General features: G+C 43.5%; 1 protein-coding gene and 1 long non-coding RNA gene across 4 annotated transcripts in view; one reads left to right on the forward strand and one right to left on the reverse strand.

Moving 5' to 3' along the window:
- The window catches only part of kitlga (kit ligand a), a 142221-nt gene that overhangs the window by 11586 nt on the left and 112997 nt on the right, over positions 1–17638 (forward strand). The window lies entirely within an intron of this gene.
- Positions 6293–17350, reverse strand: LOC132398358 (uncharacterized). The gene is made up of 3 exons (XR_009513630.1): positions 16993–17350; positions 9497–9582; positions 6293–9321 (listed from the first exon to the last, which is right to left on the reverse strand). It is a non-coding gene; the product is annotated as an uncharacterized LOC132398358 (long non-coding RNA).

The raw sequence follows: 17638 nt of genomic DNA on the forward strand, positions 1-17638 counted from the left end.
CACACTGCCTTTGCACACCAACACCTTGCTGACTTGGGCAACAGCAAGATCCATGCCAAATCCAGCTCCTTCAGTTTCTCCACCAATTAGCAACTCATTGATGGGGTAGACCATCAAATTCTTAATGTCCAGCAGGGTCTTGAAATCATAAAAGACATGTTTAGAAAAGACAATAACACCTTTGGTTGGACCTTTAGAAGCCACTGCAACCAAATGCACCACCACCTTACCAATAAACCTGTAGACCTAGAAGCAGAATTAGGCTATTCAGCACATCAAATCTGCTTGGGCATTCTATCATGGCTAATTTATTACCCCTGTCTACCACATTCTTCTGCCTTCTCTCTGAAGTCTTTGTCACCCAGGTTAATCAAGAGCCTATCAACTCCACTTTAAATATGCTCAAAGTCTTGGCTTCCATCTGTGGCAATGAATTCCACAGATTCACTTCCCTCCGGCTAAAGAAATTTCTCCTCATCTCTGTTCTAAATGGACATCCCTCTATTCTGAGGCTGTGCCCTCTGGTCCTAGACTGCCCCACTATCAGAAACATCCTGTCCATATTCACTTTATCTGGGCCTTTCAATAGTCGTTAGATTTTAGTCACTTGCCCTTAATTCCCTGCCTTCAACTTGTTTCCTCTCATATCCATCAACATTGTTTTTATTTTTTTTCCAACTAAGGAGTAACTTGCAGTAAGCAATTAACCTACCAGTATCACAATCCAGTTTATTATTGAAGTTCAAAGTAAATATTATTATCAGAGTACATATCTGTCAGCATGTGCAACCCTGAGATGCATTTTCTGCTGGGCATACTCAACAAATCTGTAGAATAATAACAGAATCAATGAAAGACCACCCAATTTGGGTGTTCAACCAGAGGGCAGAAGACAACAAACTGTGAAAATGCAAGAAAGAAGATACAATAATATAAATAAATAAGCAATAAATATCGAGAACAAGATGAGGAGACCTTCAATGTGTGTCCATTATTATGAGAACAGTTCAATAATCGGGCAAGCGAATTTGAGTGAAGGTATCCCCTTTGGTTTAAGAGCCCGATGGTAACTGTTCCTGAGCCTGCTGTTGTGAGTGCTGAGGCTTGTGCCTTTTTCCTGATGGCAGTATTTCATGTAGATGTGCTTAATGATTGGGGGTCTTTAACAGTGATGAACTGGACTGTATCTACCACTTTTTGCAGGGCTTTCTGCTCAACGACATTGGTGTTTCCATACTAGACTGTGATGCAGCCAGTCATTATACTGTCTACCACACATCTATTGAAGTTTGCCAAGGTTTTAGATGACATGCTGAATCACTGCAAACACCTATGGGAGTAAAGATGATGCCATTCTTTCTTCATAATTGCACTCACATGCTGCACCCAGGAAATAATAATACTTAGAAATTTAATTTGCTAATCTCTCCACCTCTGATCTTCCAAAGAGGACTGGCTCATGGACCTTTGGTTTTCTCCTCCTGAAGTCTATAAACAGTTCCTTGCTCGTGCTGACGTTGCGAGACAGGTTATTCTTATAATACTACTCAGCTAGATTTTCAAAATCCCTGCTATATGCTGATTCATCACCACCTTTGATTCAGCCTATGACAGTTGTGTCTCCAGCAAACTTGAATATGACATTGGAGCAGTGCATAGCCACGCTGTCGTAAGTGTAAACTGAATAGAGAAAGGGGGCTAAGCACACAGCCTTGTGGTGTAACCTCTGCTAATGGAGATTGTAGAGGAGATTTTGTTGCCAATCAGAACTGACTGAGGTCTGCAAGTGAGGAAATCCAAGATCGAATTGCACAAAAAGGTACTGAGTCCAAGGCCTTGGGGCTCATTGATTAATTCTGAGGGGACGATGATATTTAGTACTGGGCTGTTATGTCACTGCCATATGTTGTGGAAACCCTTCACTTAGTTTCAACTATCACCATCTGCCTTATGCTCATGCCCCTACCTCCACCTTATTCTGGCTTCTGCCCTCTCCCTTTCCAGTCCTGATAATGCATCTTGGAATGCTGACTGTTTGTTTATTTCCGCAGATGCTGCCTGACTTGCTGAGTTCCTCCAGCGTTTTGTATGTGTTGCTCTGGATTTCTAGCATCTGCAAAATCTCTTGTGTTGTGAAATTAGTTGTTTTGTGACTTTAAATACTGTGTAATACTAAAAATTGCTATAAATTTCAATAAAAATACATGTAACAATAATTCTGTAAAGAGAGCAGAATAATGAGGTAGTGTTTATGGGTTCATGGGTGTTCGTAAATCTGATGGCAGAGGGGAAGAAGCTGTTCCTACAAGTTTGTTTTTCTTCATGCTCCTGTACCTCCTCCTTGATGGCAGTAATGAGAAGAGTGTGTCCTGGATGGTGATGTCCATGACAGATGCTGCTTCTTGACACATTGCCTTTTAAAGGTGTACTGTACTTGGTGATGAGGGGGTTTGTGCTCATGATGGAGCTGCCCAAGTTTACAACCCTCTGCAGGTTTTTTCAGTCCTGTGCATTGGTGCCTCCATACCAGACATGAAACAACCCTTTGGAATGCTCTCCCCAATACACCTGTAGAAACTTGCTGGAGTCTTTGATGACATACCAAATCTCCTCAAACTCCTAATGCAGTACAGCCATTGCAATGCCTTCTTTGTAATTGCATCAGTATGTTGGGCCCAGGATAGACCTATTGGTACTGAAGACTATGAATGACCTGAGGTAGTCCTTAGAGCACCTCTAACTCTGTTGAGTTACAACAATTACATGATTGGCATTTAGTCAACAGTGTGGAAAATTGTTCAGCTACTTCCTGTTCACAGAAAGCAGTAGCAATCTAATCTAGATAATTAACATCCGATAAGTCTACCTTTCCACAAGATTACCGGATGTGTTGATAAAGTATATCAAATAGTTAGGGTTTGCGAGTTGTGGGCATGCTAAGTTGGCACTAGAAGCATGGCAACCCTTGTGGGCTGCCCCCAACACATGCTCAGACCGTGTTGGTCGTTGACATATATGACATTTCGATGTACACTTTGTACATGTGACAAATAAAGCTCCTCTTATAAGTGACCTTTAGTCTTCAATGACCTACTTACTGATTCCCGTCTTTGATGTCACCATGACTGCTTCACTTACAGCTTCTTCACAGCTATGGTCCAGAGGAGTAGGTAGCAAAGATAAGGTGAGAAAGCTTGAGGATTAAAGGTTAACCTTATTTGTCACATGTACATCAAAACATTGCAACATGTCGTGAAATGTGTCGTTTTACTGAAAGAGTGCTGGGGGCAGCCTGCAAGTGTCACCACACATTCCGATCCCAACATGGCGTGCCCAGAATGCTCGGCAGAACAACATAGAACACAACAAGCAACAAAGCAACAGCAAAAACAGGCCCCATTTTTTCCCTTACCATCCTCAAGCATCCACAGTCTTCTAACCCCAGGACAGGACTCCAGCAGACATCGGGCTTCAACCTCCTCAATGGTTCTGCCAGACATCCAATTTGTCTTCGGTCTTCAAACATCGTGATTACAGGGGTGTACATGGGTTGGGAAGGGAATTTGGAAGCGTTGAGGATCAGAGGTGAGGAGATGGCTGCAATTCGGGTGATGCAAGAGGCCAGATTTGAAGCAATGTTGAGCACCTGTGGGATGGCCAGGCCAGAGGTGACTATGGAGATGTTTGGTGGGGGGAGGGGTGGAATTGGTAAGAAGCATAAAGCTGAGCCAGTGGTAGATTTGGAGAGACAGTGATTCATAACTCCTACAGCACCTGTTACCCGTGTTCAATTCCACCTCAGTTTGTAAGGAGTTTGTTCATTTTCCCATGACTGTGTGAGTCTCCCCTGGGTGTACTTCCCATGTTCCCAGGTTAATATTAATTGGTCTGATCGGGCAGCACAGGCTCGTTCGGCCGGGGGGAGCTGTCATCATCCTTTGTTTCTTGAAAAACTATTTAGTGGATGTCATCACTCATCAGATCTCATTGAAATTGAAAGTTGGAGGAGGACTTGTATAATATTTAACTACTGATTCACCTTGTCTATTTGAAGCACCTCCCCTAACATAACCCAATGAAATGATTGCTTAAATATATTCCTGCTCATTACAAGGCTTTGTAAGTTCACGGCTGTGCAACAGAGATTCGTTGCTGGAAACTGGTAATTAGTTTATAATTCTCACATAATCAAAAACCCTTCCTATCCCAGATATTCTGTCGCCTTGCCCTATTCCACTGTTACAGGATTAGATTAAAGCAGGGTTTCAGAACCTGGGGTCCGCGGACCCCTCAGTTTATGGTAAGTCTCCATGGCATATTTAAACCAAGGTTGGGAGCCGCCTGCATTAGAGTTTGCTTAGACCTGCAGCAGGGTGATAGGCTCTTCCCGCCCAACAAGCCCACGCTACCCATTTACAGCCATGTGACCAATTAACCTACACCTTTGGAAAGTGAGAGGAAACCCACATGCTCACGGGGCGATTGTAGAAACTCTTTACAGATAGCAGCGGGATTTGAGCCTCTATGCTGTCTGGCTGCAATAACAGTTGTAAGACTCTTGAACGGAACTCTTATACAATAAAGATGAACTCCTGGCCTCATTGATAACCTTTGCACTTTATTTGTTTACCTGTGTTGCATTTTCTCTGTAACTGCAGCACTCTGTTCTTGTGCTTCCCTTGTACTACCTCAACAGATTTCAAAGTAATCTGTAGAGATGGATAGACTCTCAGCACATGCTTGCTCCCCATATTGTACAGCCCCGGCTTGTGTATCACGCGGACAGCTGGGACGCAACCCCGACCAACGGAGGCCTTCTGTACATGTGACTGTAATAAACCCGTTACCAATTACGTGTACCAAGATGCAGAGAAAGCCATTAGTTTGCCTGCTCTCCAGACAAGTCAATCAATACATAAGGACGCTGAGGTAGTATGAAAATAAAATAAAAATGAGTATATTGATGTAGAAACACAGCAGGTAGACAGAGCAAGGGCTATGATGGAGATCAAGCGATTAACTTTATGATACAAGAAATCTGTTCCAGAATCTTATAGCAATGGGATAGAAGCTGATCTTGAGTCTGGTGGTACATTTGCTCAAGTTTTTGTATTTTCTGCCTGGTGTTGGGTGGGGTGGGTTGGGAAAGTGAATGACCCAGATGGGAGATGTCCTTTATCTTTGTAACACAGGAGTATGACCTCTGAAACATCTAAAATAGAGAACTGCCTTATTTGCCATGTGCGTATCGAGTGTAGGACAGGTGCAGAGAAGGAATGTCAGGGTGGGGGGTGGTGAGGGTGCAGACTCACACAGCCCTGAGACCCCAGGCAAGGTCATTCGATTCCAAAGAATTAATTTATTGATCATTACAAAACATCTTTCTGGTGCTTCCTGCTCCCTCTCCTCTCCCTTCCCCTTTTCCTAACAATAATTCCCCTCTCCCTGCCCCCTTCCCATTCCCAGTCCACAGTAGAGACCCATATCAGAATCGGGTTTATCATCACTCTTGATATGTTTTATCTGTGGCAATAGTACAGTACAATACATAAAATTGCTACAGCACTGGGTAAAAGTCTTAGACACCCTAGCAAGCCACATGGTCACAGGGAGAAAGTTCAAGTTTATTGTCATCTCACTGTACATGTATACAACCAAACAAAACAATATTCCTCTGCAACTCCAGACTTCCACACAAACTCTGTACTGACAATATCAGGAATAAGGCTTAAAACTATTAGATTTTAAGATCAATTCATGATTGGCTTTATTTCTCATATGTACATTGAAACATCAAAACACATGATCCTAGGGAGGACGTACAAACTCATTACAGACGGTGATCAGTGATTGCTGCCACTGTAAAGCAATTGAGCGAACTGCTGCGCTACCCCGGCACCATTGATAGGTTCGCATAAACTGATTACTCTGCAGAGCTGATGAAACGGGGCAGTACCTTTACTGACCTCTTCCACCTTAACTCGCTCTTCAGCTTCTGTGAGTTACGGTCCAATTTGGAAAGTTCACTGAAGCATTCCTCGGCTGCCAGAACTTTTTATTGACTTGACCCGGACTGTTGCTTTGCAACCAGATAAAGACCAAGTTCCTTCTGGATTGTTCCACCTGAGATGGCAGATCTGTTCTGCCTGGTAAGGTGTCACATCTGCTTGTGACTGCAACATGGAAAGGGAAGATGCCAGGGAGTAAAAGGTCCTGTAATTTGACAAGAAGAGCTCAACCGCTTCCTATGTAAGGGACTGAGGGGCCCAACACTCCTTCAAGGTACATTTATTTCTCTATTTTCAAGAAAAGTCTCAAGGTAGTGTAGACCTCCATTAGTCTCAATAGACCATGGATTTGTGCCTTGGAGAGTTTACAGGGCGCAAGCCTGGGCAACGTTTTTCTTTTATGGAAGACCGGCAATTGCCCAAGCTGCAAGTCTCCCCTCTCCACACCACCGATGTTGTCCAAGGGAAGGGCATTAGGACCCATACAGCCTGGCACCGGTGTCATCGCAGAGCAATGTGTGGTTAAGTGCCTTGCTCAAGGACACACACGCAGCCTCAGCCAAGGCTCGAACTAGCGAGCTTCAGATCACTAGACGAATGCCTTAACCACTTGGCTACACACCAGCTCAAGGTAGTACAGTATATGGTGAGATAAAATTGTAGTGCAATCTCTTGAGTCGAGTATGATGTTCTCCAAAGGAATTGTTTATTGGTGGGTCCTCAGGTGTCTGTAGAGGCTGATCCAGGATCTACATATTCTGGTGCAGTGTGGGCACTGCTTTCTTTAAACTGCACGGGTGCACGGCCACACAGTAACTGAAATGCTTCCATGCACATAGCCTTGTTGCCACAAAGCTGGAATTTTTTTAATATAGTTTTCTGTTAATATAATTTTGTAATTATGCTAATATAATTGTGAAATATCCTCTAATGAATTTGGCGTTAATGAATATAATGCATAAATTTCTGATATAATAAATGCACCATAGCTTTTATTTTGTAATAATTTAGAGCTTCAATGTATTTACATTGTCAGTGTTTCAAGTTACAACACTGTTACAAATTGTAACAATAAATACAGAATGGAAATAAACACTGACCTGCTAAACACAGACACCAGTTGATTTGACGACCTGACAATATTCACTTGTGTTGTGAGTGTCATTTGTGTTTGATGTAAATCTAAATGTTCATGGTATACATAATTACAAACAGAACATGTAAAGTGCCACGCAGTTTTCAGGCTGTGTAAAAACAAATAATTTAATTAATTAGAATGGATTCCTACTCAGGGCAATAGATGGTTCACACAGCTGTTTAGAAAAATATTTAGAGGGAATGTTGAGTGTGGCAAGAGTAAGTGGTGGCTGTGGTTAGTGGTTGAATCCTTTGGTTGATCATTCTCTTCCTTAGCAGCAGCCACTTGTTCTCTGCTGCAAAGTAGAAGTTGACCTTATATAGCACAGTTCTCTCTTGAACAGATTTCCTCCTGGTCTATCTATTGAGTGCAATATCTTCCCTGTTTTTTATATGTAAAGTTGAATTTCTTCAGATTAATTTTGATGTGATCAGATGGTACTTTGATAATCAATTTGACTTCCACTTTGACTCTGACTCCTGGAGCATTTTTCATTCCATTCAAGGTCAGTTGACACCGTAATTTCACACCTCTGCCCTTAGTGACATAATGACATAACCTTTGACCCCTCCCTCCCCACCGCTAAACATATTTACCTGGAACACTGCCACAAGAGAGCATCATCCATCATCCAGGACCCCCACCATCCAGGCCACATTCTCTTCTCGCTATGACCATTGGGCAGGACCTACAAAAGCCTTGGATCCCAAAGCAACAGGTTCAAGAACAATTATTGCCTTTCATCCATCAGGCTCCTGAACCAGCGTGGGTAACTGCCCTCATCTCAACTCTGAACTGATTCCACAACCTATGGACTCACTTTCAAGGTCTCTACAACTAATTTTCTCAGTATTATTAATATTTATTTGCAGTTTTTTTCTCCTTTTGCACATTGGTTGTCTGTCAGTCTTTGTTTATGTATAGGCTTAATAAATTATATTGTATTTCTTTATGTTCCTGCAAATGTCTGCAAGGAAATTAATCTCAAGGTAGTATATAATGGCATATACAAACTTTGATAATAAATTTACTTTGAAATTTCTGTGATAATTCCAACATATTCTGCACCACCCCTCCTACCAGCTGTCTTCCCACCCACTGCATTTCACCACTTTAGAAGCTCTCCTGACCCGACTTGAGCTTCTGCTGCTGTGGCCTACCCACATCGGCGTTTGACGTGTTGTGTGTACGAAGGTGCTCTTCTGTACACCACTGTTACGAGGCTATTTCAGTTACTGTTGCCTTCCTGTCAGCTTGAACAAGTCTGCCTCGACTCCGTCTGACCTCTCTCTTTACAAGGTGTTTTCACGCACAGATCGGTCAATCACCGGATTTTTTTTTGTTTTCTGCACCATTCTCTGTATAACCCTAGAGAGCGATGTGCTTGATGTCTGGTCTGAACAAAAACTGAACCTCTTGACCGTGTCTGCATGCTCTTATGCATTGAGTTGCTGCCACAGGATTGGCTGATTAGATATTTGCATTAACAAGCAGATACACAGGTATATCTAAAAAAGAGGCCACTGAGTATACATAGACCAAAATAGATTTTGGTTTTCAGCCGATTTCTTCCTACTGTAAGACATTGATGAAGCAGATGGATTTCAACAGAAATCCTGTAGTTTGTTGGTCTTTGTGACAATTTTTATTTACAAATTTCAGATGAATATCTGAATTTAAACTCCACAGCAGGCAATGGTAGGATTCTAACTCTGGTTCTTGTAGTTATGTTCAAATCTCTTAGCCTTCCGGTGGCATGGTAACTTTACAGTTAGCACATTGCCTTGCAGCACCAATCAGGGTTCAATACCCAGCACTGCCTATACAATTTATATGTTGCTCCCATGATCATGTGGGTTTTTTCCTGGTGCTCCAGTTTCCTCCCACATTCCAAAGACATACAGATGAAGGTTAGTAAACCGGGAAACATACAGGCTGCCCCAAGCACAAACCTTGAATTGTGTTGGCCATTGACACAGAAGAACACATTTCACTGTATCTTTCAATGTACATGTGACAGTTAAAATGCTAGTCTAAGAGCTAGACTAGTTTATTAATCTAGTCAATTAAAGATTAGCTTTAACTGATCTTTAATCACGCTAAGATACCAGTCCAGTAATTTAATCACCTTCAGTCGATGAGGAGCGAAGGAGACTTCTTTTGTTTTACACAGACCTGGACGGACAGAGAAAAGAGATTCAGTCAGACGTTTTGCAATAGGAGCCGGGTGTATCCAGGGGGAATGTATTGTCTGTAAGGGAAAAGAGGTGGGGAATGGGAGTGACACGGGAACAGGCCATGCAAGGGGGAGCTAATCGCTTATCGCTCTGCTCGAGCCGGCCACACGCACCTGCCTCTGAACCCTGTTCAGTAATAGATTCATCGGTCCAGTTGAAGGCCATTCAGGCTGAAAACACTCAGCAAGTCAGGCAGCGTCTGTGGAGAGAGAAACAGTGATGTCTCAGGTCAAAGGTCCTTTGGCAGAGCTGGAAAGAAAGAAAACAAATCTAAAAACCTAACCTAACAAATCGAGTCCTGATGAAGGGTCTGCGCCTAAAATGTCGACTGCTTGTTCTTCTCTGTAGATGCTGCCAGACCTGTTGAAGTTCCTCCAGAATTTTGTGTGTATTGCTCATGCTTCCCAGCATGTGCCAAACCTCTTGTGTTTAAAATAAATTTCAAAGGACTATTTCAATATCCTTCCCCTCCTGCCCAACATATCTGTGGAGTGAGGACAGGGACACTTTGGTGATAAGCTGTTGATAAAGTTGAGGTTGAAGCTTAAAGCTTCAGTGGAGAATGTTCGGAAGAGGTTCACAGGAACAATTCTGGGAATCAGTGGGTTAATATATGAGGTGTGTTTGATGCCTCTGGATCTGCGCTCACTAGAGTTTAGAAGAATGGGGGGGGGGGGGGGATCTTATTTTGAAGCGTATTGAATATTGAAAAGCCTGGATAGAGTGGACATAGAGAGGATGTTTCTTATAGTGGGGGAGTCATGGACCAGAGGGAACAGCCGCAGAATACAAGGACATCCCTTTAGAACAGGTGAGGAGGAATTTCTTTACCTAGAGGGTGGTGAATCTATGGAATTCGTTGCTGCGGATGGCTGTAGAGCCAAGTCAATGATTATATTTAAAGATAGCTTCTTGATCAGTCAAAGTGTCAAAGGTTATGGGGAGAAAGTAGGAAAAAAGGGTTGAGAGGGATAATAAACCAGCCATGATTGAATGGTGGAGCAGACTCGTTGGGCCAAATGGCCTAACTCTACTCTTATGTCCTATGGTCCTATTTTTCCTTTGTGTTTTCTTTCTCTAACCTCTCACATTAACACAACAATCCACTTGGTCTCACCCTATCAGAAATATCTCCTTCGCTTCTCTGCATCCATCCTCCTTGGCTTTTCCCCTTTCTTCCATTTCCGAAAGAGGGTCTGTGACCTGAAACATGAACTCTATTTCTCTTTCCACATACGCTGCCTGACCCATTGTGTTTTTTTCCAGCAGTTATTTCAGATTTATTTCAGATTTCCAGCACTTACAGTCCGTTTTATTTTAATTTTCAATTGCGAATTGTCTGCATTGCTGACCCAGCTGGTTACTCATGTCAAGTTGCAGACATTTTCTTGCTAATGAAAATAAAACTAAGAGACTTTTTAATAGAGAAGGTTCTTAAAAAGCACTACAGAATGATTGTTCTGCTAAAATATTGTGTTTATAGTTGCTCCATTTAAGTTTGTGATTAATGGTAATTCCTGAGATATCGGTCGCGGGGGATTCACTGATTGCAGTGCTATTGAACGTCAGGGAGTGATGAGTTGTATTCTTGTTGGATATTGTCACTCCTTGGCAAGAAGCACCAGTGCCCAGGAATGGAAAAGCCTACAAGAAGTGGCAGATCCAGCTCAGTCCATCATAGGCAAAGCCCCCCTCATCATTGAACACAGCTACAAGGAGCACTGCCAGAAAGCAGAATCCGTCGAGGTCCCCTCACCATCCAGGCTATGGTCTCTTCACACTACTACCATTGATAGGAGGTACAGGAGCCTTAGGTTCCATGCCAGAGGCTCAGGAACAGATTCCCTACAGGCTACCTGTACCAATGTGGATACTTAACCTTAACCTCAATGCTGAAATGATTCCGCAACCTATAGGTTCACTCTATAACTCAGTGTTATTTATTCATTTATTTTAAGTTCTGTGCCCAATGCACATTGGTTGTTCATCAGCCTTTATTTTTTAGTTTTTCATGAAGTCTGTTGTTTTTCTTTTTTTTACCTGTAACTCCCTCTGAGAAAACAAATCTCAAGGTAGTATATGATGACATATACAGACTTTGATAATAAATTTACTTTGAACTTTTGAAGTTTGAAGGAAGTTACTTGCCACTTCTCAGCCCAGGTTAGGGAGGGAGTTCCAGTATACACCCCGGGTCTTGCAGCCTTTGGCAAGGTCCTGAGGCTGCTAAACAAGAAAAGAGCCTGTTTATGGACCTGATGGTGTGAGGGCCTAAAGCTTCGGTACCTCCTGCCCAGTGGTAGTATCAAGAAGAGAGGGTGACGGGTGAAATGCAGGCAGACAGGACAGGAGTTTTCACTGTATGCAAATCCCTCTCACCGCCTCTAACCCTGTTTGTAGACAGGAATGTTGGATTCCTTCCGGTCAGAAGGGGGTAGCTTTTCTGTTGTCTGGGAAGCAGACATTCGTTTTATTCGTCACATGTACAAATATACAGTGAAATGCGTCTTTTGCAGAAACAGCCGATGTAGTCAAAGGATGCGCTGGGGGCAGGGTGCAAGTGTTGCCAAGCTTCTGGTGCAAACATAGCAGGCCCACAACTTACTGACCCTAACCCGTACATCTTGGAAATGTGGGAGGAAACCCACGTAGTCACAGGGAGAACGTACAAACTCCTTAAGGACAAGGTGGGGAAGAGAGCCCTGATTGATGGCACTGTAAAGTGTTGTGTTAGCCCCTATGCTGCTGCACCACTCAAGTGGTTAAGGCAGGTAGACTTACTGCCTGTTACGTTGCTGGCATTTAGGGCAGCAATGAAGTTCCTCCATCTCTGGTGGTGTTCAGGACTTCCTTCATCATATTAGTGGCTTCCTCTCGGTTTTCATTACAGTCAGTCATGCAAGTCCCGGGTGGAGACTCAGGAATATCATTGCAGTCAGGTGCAGAAGGATTCTTCATTGCTGTTTTCGTAACAAACTTTGTTTGACCAGTCAGGGTTGTCAGCCCTGAGCTGAATCTCTGAACCTGGAAGAATGAGGGCCATTCTTAGTCTGGCCTCTACCCTTTGTTTGGCATGGGCGACCTCACCAAGGGCCAAGGATAAAGCCGGAAGTCCAGCCAACATAGCTGTCCAGTCACTGAGGCACGCAGGCCTCCAAAGCACAGCAAGGTTGTGGTCCTCTTGGAGGAGGCGGAGTGAATAACAACATTTAAAAGGCACTTGGACAGGTACTTGGATAGGAAAGGTTTAAAGGAATATGGGCCAAACCCATGCAAATTAGATGCATTCTGATGGGAATCTTATTTTCTATGGTCCCGTTGAGCGGAAGGGTCGGTATGACTCAATGATTCTCAGAATCTAAGAATTGTATGACATTATAGTCAAGTTTTTAAATAATTGTATGGTTGTATTCCAAGACTTTCTTTGGCATAGCAGTTTCGTGTGGCATTTGAAAAGGTTCCATTGTAGCTGGGTGCTCAGTAACAATAGTGATCACAGAGAAAATTGTTTTCTCATGATGTTCTACCCGTGGTGACCTTCCAACAGTGGACGAGCTTGCAGATGTGGCAGGGAGCCAGTGGAATTCTTGACACGATAGTACTTGTTAATCTATTGCTCTCACTTGTTCATTAACTGTCAGAACACACAGGTAACTTTTTAGAGACAAAAGGTGCTGTAGATGCTGGAATTTGGAGGGGGAAAAAAATGAAATTGCTGGGGAAACTCAGTGGGCCAGGCAGCGACTGAGGGGCTGATGGATCGTCAGGACTGATGCACTTACTCAGTACAAAATATAATGGAATCATTCGGCACAGAAACATACCTGTGGCAAAAATGTTCCATGCAAACACATGCCCATCCCAGCTAGACCCATTTCTCCACCTTCGGCCTAAATCCTTCTAAACTTTCCAACCCATGTCCCTGTCCAATTTTTTTTTACAATTGTACCTTCCTCAACCACTTCATCTGGTGACTCATTCCATATGTACCACCTCTGAATTAAAACAAACACTTCAGGTTCCTATTAAATCTCTCTCCCCTAGCAACACTGTAGTGTAGTGATTAGTCAAACACTATTACGGTGCCAAGAAAAGTGTTCAGTTCCACCGCTATCTGTAGGAAGTTTGTATGTTCTCACCATGACCTCAAGGGTTTTCTCTGAGTGCTCCAGCTTCCTTCCTAATTCTAAAGACATTAGGGTTGCTAGGTTACTCAGGCACAAGGGTTGGTTTGGGCAGTGTTGAGCTGGAAAGCCGTGCTATTATGTTGTATAACTTGCTGCCTGGTACACCACCTGCGTTTAGGGCAGGGTTGAAGTTCCTCCACCTCTGTTCATCATTGGCCAATTTTGGTCTTGTTCTTGGTGGTGGCCAGGTCTTCCTTCATCATGCCAGTAACTTTCCCTCAGTGTTCGCTCCTGTCGGCCATGCGAGTCTTAGGTGGAGACGCAGGAATACCGTTGCACTCAGGTGTAGAAAGATTCTTCATTGCCATTTCCGTAACAGTTTTGTTTGACCAGTCAGGGCTGTTAGTCCTGAGGAGAAACCTCCAAACCTGGTGGCCTGGTGGGCGACTCTTAGTCTGGCCTCTACCCTTTAACCTGTTTGGCGTGGGTGACCCTACCAAGAGCCAAAGATGAAGCCCTGACTCCAGCCAACATAGCTTTCCATGTCATTGATGCGCACAAGCCTCCAAACCACAACAAGGTTGTGGTCCTCTTGAGGATCATGCTGTATTAATGAAAAAATAAAATTAAACTTAAACTTATGCCTGTTGTCATTGATTTCACACCCAAGGCAAAAGACAGTACCCTATCTATGCCCCTCGTGATTTTATGCACCTCTATAACATTACCTCTTCCTGTGCTCCAAAGAAAAGTCCTGGACTGTCCAACCTCTCCCTATAACTCATCTGTCATGACTCCATATTCCCGCTGGGTCCCTCCAGCAGCTTATTTCCTACTCCATGTAACTAATTGGAGCAACGTTGCCCTCAATCAGTCTCCTTGACTACTGAGTGAAAGAACATAGAACAGTGCAGCAGAATACAGGCCCATTGGCCCGCAATGTTGTGCTGTCCATTTAACCTACTCCAAAATCCACCTAATTTTCCTCTTCCACAGAGCCCTAGGTTTTTCTTCCATCCATGAAAATAAAAGTTTCTAAATGTCCATAAAATATCTACCTCTACCACTGTGTCTTGCAGCACTTTTCACGTACCTGCCACTCTCCGTGTAATAAAATAAAACTATCTCTGATGTTCCACCCCATGTTTCCCCCACCAAACACATTAAAGTTTTGCCCCCTTGTATTAACTAGCCATTTCCACCCTGGGAAAAGTCTCTGACTGTCCACTCTATCTGTGTATGCCTCTATCAAGTCACTGCTCATCCTCCTCCTCTCCAAAGAGAAGAGCCCTAGGGTTTGGAAAGTGGTTAGCCTAGTACGACACTGCTAGCTTTCTGAAGAGGGACCTCTAATTATCCTCTGGTTCCTTTCTCTACAATTTTCTTATTTTCATATTTTAGCAGCTTTTGAAAATTCCAACCTGTCCACTGCACCACACTCCCTCAGCGTGACTTCTTAACTCTTAGATTACCAGGGTGAGATAAAACAGACTCCAGCAATGAACCTTGCACCCACCACATAATTGGAAGTGACCTGTCACCAATCCTCAAAGCCAACAGTATACAAAATTGAGGAGTATAGATCGGGTAAATGCAGGCGGGCTTTTCCCACTGAGGTTGGGTACCGGAGATGATAGGTTAAGGGTGAAAGGCAAAATATTTAAGAAGAACATGAGGGAACTGCTTCGCTCTGAGAGGATGGTGCAAGTGTGGAATAAACTGCTAGACAGAATAATGGTAATGGTGGGTAGGCCAAGGAGCCTGTTTTTGTGACTCTATGACGCTATGGATCTATAATAGTTCTGGTTGAATCTGTATTTCAATTTTGCTCTCAACTTGGTTCACAACCAGTCACCACAAAGACTGGATGACCACTTTGCAAGCCACCTGCGATTAATTCACAAGGGCAACTCCCAGCTTCCAGTCTCCTAACCTTCCAACCAATAAAGGGAAGAGATTCTGCAGATGCTGCAAATCCAGAGTAACGTGCACAAAATTCTGGAGGAACTCAGCAGGACAGGCAGCATCCATGGAGAGGAATAAAGTCGATGTTTCAGGCCGAGACCCTTCACCAGATTTCCAACTTATCACATCCTTTCTTTTCCCCTTTTTCCCCTTCCTGTTTCCAAACTTGCCAAAAATCTGCTTGATCTCTTTGTAAGGTCATTGGCCTAAAATACTAACTTTGTTCACACAAAGTACATTACAGATGCTGTGGTCAAATCAACATGTACAACAAGCTGGAGGAACTCAGCAGGTCGGGCAGCATCCGTGGGAACGAGCAGTCAACGTTTTGGGCCGAGATCCTTCTTCAGGACTGAAAAGGGAGGGGGCAGGGACCCTATAAAGAAGGTAGGGGAGGGTGGGAAGGAGAAAGTTGGTGGGTGCCAGGTGAAAAACCAATCAGAGGAAAGATCAAGGGGTGGGGGAGGGGATAGGCAGGAAAGGTGAAGAAGGAATGTAAGGTGAAAGCACTGTGTAGTAGAAGAAGGCATAATCATGAGAGAGGTGCTATAGGCAGCTGGAGGAGGAAGCAGAGTGAAACTGGGATGGGTGAAGGGGGGCCCCTGCCCCCTCCCTCTTCAGTCCTGATGAAGGATCTCGGCCCGAAACGTTGACAGCTCGTTTCCACGGATGCTGCCTGACCTGCTGAGTTTCTACTAACTTTGTTCAGTTGCTGCCTGACCTGCTGAGTGCTTCCAACATTCCTGTTGTGTTTTGGATTTACAGCAGTTATTTTTCCTTTGTATCAACGCAGAGCTGAATGATTCTTCAGGGCCTTTCACTTTCATTCTGCACCAGCTCTGTAAACTTGCTGTGGAGTTGCACTTTGATATCATGGCCAGGGTTTTGCAAATAAATGACAGCATTTGCCATCATTACACAACACCACTGACTGTAACCTCTGAAATGTCCAATAGATACTGGCTTTCTGTGGCAGACTTCCCTAGTATGACAAATAGAAATCAGTACTTGGGTATTAAAAATTAACCTTGCTGGTGTAGACGGTGCTAGTGATATAAAATGTAACTGTTATGTGCTAATACTTAATTATTGATTTACAGCAATCTGGATTAGTGATACATTTTTATGTTGATTCGCTATGCTTAAAAAATTAAAAAGCCATTTGAAAACAATAATAACCTGTATATATATAGTGTGTGTGTGTTCAGCAGCCACTATATTAGGTACATCTGCTCATTAATGCAAATATCTAATCAGCCAATCATGTGGCAGCAACATCAACCAAACAGCCCCTCCCTCACTAACCCCCCCCCCCCTGACTAACCACCCTTCCTTCGCACAACAAAACAGAAAATAAATGGATGGAAAAGCACAGAATTTACAAGCCATAAGTCTGAAAAAGTCCGCAGTCCATAAACGCAATAATCCAATCTGTAAATGCAGAGCCACAGTAGCATCCTCCGACATCACCGATGTCATCGAAAGAGAGGGATACCACACGAGGCAGAGAGGCCTACCCGGCTGCCACAGCGAGCCACACAGTGATAGGCCACACAGGAACTCCTTCTCCAGCAGTGATCAAAATGCAGGCAGTCAGTACTGAACTCTTGCACACTTTCCACATTCACTTCCCCGTCTTTATCTTCCTCAATGTTTTAATCGGCAAAGTGGAATCGATCATCGGTTTGCGTCCAGTCTCCAAGTTTCTTTGCTTCAAGGCCGTCCAAGTACTTGCTCACGTCCCGGAATCTTCTTGGAGACAGCAAAATGCTGGATCACCTAGTCGATCTCCAAGCAATAAATCGCAGGCTGGAACAGTTCCAGTTGGCAGGTTAGACGTAGCAGTTGGTAGGTTAGTTGGTCATTGTAAATTGATTAGGCCCCAGTTAAATTGGGTGTTGTTGGACAGCCTATTCCACACTGTATTTCAATAAATAAATAAATGTCTTTCCAGTACCTTATTTGTCACATGACTATTGAAACATACAGTGAAATACTTCATTTGCAGCAACAACCAATGCGATCTGAAGATTTTGAGCCTGAGCTCGCAAGTGTCTCTATGCTTCCGGCACCAACATAGCATGCCCACAACTCACTAACCCTGACCTGTACGTCTTTGGAACATGGTTATCTCCTCATAATCTTTGACATCCTTACTATTTA

The sequence above is a fragment of the Hypanus sabinus genome, chromosome 8 (assembly GCF_030144855.1).
Source record: "Hypanus sabinus isolate sHypSab1 chromosome 8, sHypSab1.hap1, whole genome shotgun sequence".
In the NCBI taxonomy this organism is placed as follows: domain Eukaryota; kingdom Metazoa; phylum Chordata; class Chondrichthyes; order Myliobatiformes; family Dasyatidae; genus Hypanus; species Hypanus sabinus.